Source organism: Heptranchias perlo, chromosome 5, assembly GCF_035084215.1.
Source record: "Heptranchias perlo isolate sHepPer1 chromosome 5, sHepPer1.hap1, whole genome shotgun sequence".
Lineage (NCBI taxonomy): Eukaryota > Metazoa > Chordata > Chondrichthyes > Hexanchiformes > Hexanchidae > Heptranchias > Heptranchias perlo.
In genome coordinates this window covers 125,870,593-125,873,026 of record NC_090329.1, presented here as the reverse complement: position 1 = coordinate 125,873,026, position 2,434 = coordinate 125,870,593, and positions in this window count along the sequence as shown.

The window sequence follows — 2,434 nt, the reverse complement described above, 5'->3', positions numbered from 1 at the left end:
TCGTTCAAAGAGCTGGCAAAGGCACGATGGGCCATTCAGCCCCTAGAGCCTGTTTCACTATTCAATTAGATCATATCTGATCTGTACCTCAACTCCATTTACCCGCCTTTGGTCCATATCCCTTGATACCCTTACCCAAAGGAGGAAATAATTTCTTCCGTATCTACCCCATCAAATCCTTTTAACATTTTAAACACCTCGAATCAGATCACCCCTCAGCTTTCTAAACTCCAGGGAATACAAGTCAAGTTTAGGCAACCTGTCCACATAATTTAACCTTCTAAGCCCCGGTATCATTTTGACCCTCTACGCCCCGGTATCATTCTGATCACCAAGACCAAGCTATGTTCAGACTCAGGCTCTCAACTTCCTCAGACCCAAGCGTTCTTGGTCTAGCCCTGGGAAAACAAGAGTCACCCATGCATTGCTAGCATTCCTCAAATATATCAAATCACAACCCTATTGTCCTACACAAAACAGTTTTGATGGAATATATCAACCCAAGCAGGCAATATATGAGCTAGAGCTGGGAAATGCCAGGTAATCTGTGCCCCATTTCCCCCAACTCAACAGGGGGGAATTTCCTCAGTGTAGGATTTTTTTTTAAAACGAGGCACTTGTGCCTCTTTAAAACACTTTCCCGAAGTTTCCTCATGTATTTTTGGCCCTTCATGCTCTCACCGTTAATACCCCACTGGTCTCATTTGTGTGTCAGACTGAGAGCCAGTGGCCTAACAGCTGTGAGTTTCCTGGGTCTGCACTGCTAATACACTCTGGGTGACTTAGACTGAGATTTATGAGGCGCAACAGCTGTCAGGAACAGCTGATAGAGGCAGAAGTGAGACGTTCCTGACACGGAAGAGTCTGGAGATTTTGAATACAGATTTGTGCAGCTGGGAAATGCTTCTTAAAGTTGTTTTTTTTTGGCAACAGCAGAACCATTACCAGCACCTGCTGTCCGAAAAAATGGCAGCAGTGGTTATGATCTGAAGTTATTGAAATCAGTGTTGAGTCCGGAAGTGCCTAATTGAAAGATCAGTTGCTGTTCCTTGAGCCTTCGTTGAGCTTCACTGGAACAGTGTAAGAGGCCGAGGACAGAGAGGTCAGAGTGGGAGTAGGACGGGGAATTAAAATGGCAAGCGACCGGCAGGTCAGGGTCATGTTTTTGGAACTAAGCTGTTGCCATTTACAGTTCCTCTAGACCCATCTTTTCTTTCTTTACTTGTTCCATTACCACCTTCCTTGCCTTGCACCATCATCTCTATTGTCATTTAATCACTCGTGCCCTCCACCCTATCAGAGACCTCCCCTTTTGTTCTTTCCTCCCTCCCCCCCAACCACCGCCCCCCCACACCCCACCACTTCTTTGCCCAGCTCTGTACTTGCTTAAAAACTATTAAACCTTTAACTTAGGGATGGGCAATAAATGTCGACCTCGCCAGCGACGCCCACATCCCATGAACGAATAAAAAAAAAACTTCTTCCAGTTCTGATGAAGGATCATCAACCTGAAACGTTAACCCTGTTTCTCTCTCCACAGATGCTGCCTGACCTGCTGAGTATTTCCAGCATTTTCTGTTTTTATTTCAGATTTTCAGCATCCGCAGTATTTTGCTTTTAATACAAATATTGGTAAGACGCGCAGTGAAGTTATCAGAGATTGAAGTGACAGAGGCATTCGACAAGGTCCCACATAAGAGACTGTTAACGAAAATGAGAGCACATGGTATTGGGGGCAACCTATTGGCTTGGATAGGGAATTGGTTTGGAGGTAGGAGACAGAGAGTAGGGATAATGGCAAATTGGCAGGATGTGACTGGTGGTGACCCCCGGGGATCTGTACTGGGGCCACATCTTTACACTATATTTATAAATGACTTAGATATACAGCTCTCTATTCCTTCATCTAAGTTTGCTGACGACACTGTTAGGTTGCACATTGACTAATGTGGATGGGAGCAGAAAGTTGCGAAAGGACATTTATAGATTAAGTGAGTGGGCAAAACTGTGGCAGATGGAGTTTGATGTGGGAAAGTGTGAGGTTATCCAGTTTGATGGAAAAGGATTGAGCTCCGTGACTGAAGAGCACTTGAACAATTTACAAATATAAAAATCACCTCCACATATTGCTCTGAAATGGAGACCCTGTAAATGTTGGGATGGACATTTAGGATTTGGCTCCAGAGTGAACTTTGGGTGGTCCAGGTCGCAACCACATTTACAATGACCCTGTTTTTGAGCAAGGTATCGAGCTGATTTTACTGCTTTGCGAAAAGAGACACAAGTCATCTCATGCCCCTATTCTCAGTAACAGTTACAAGGTGCTTTACATCTTCTTTTCATGTTGAAGTCATGAGAGGGGATGGAAAAAAAAACATTGGTCCTGTTGCTTTGCATGAACCAAATACCTGAATTTTACTAATTTTTACAATGA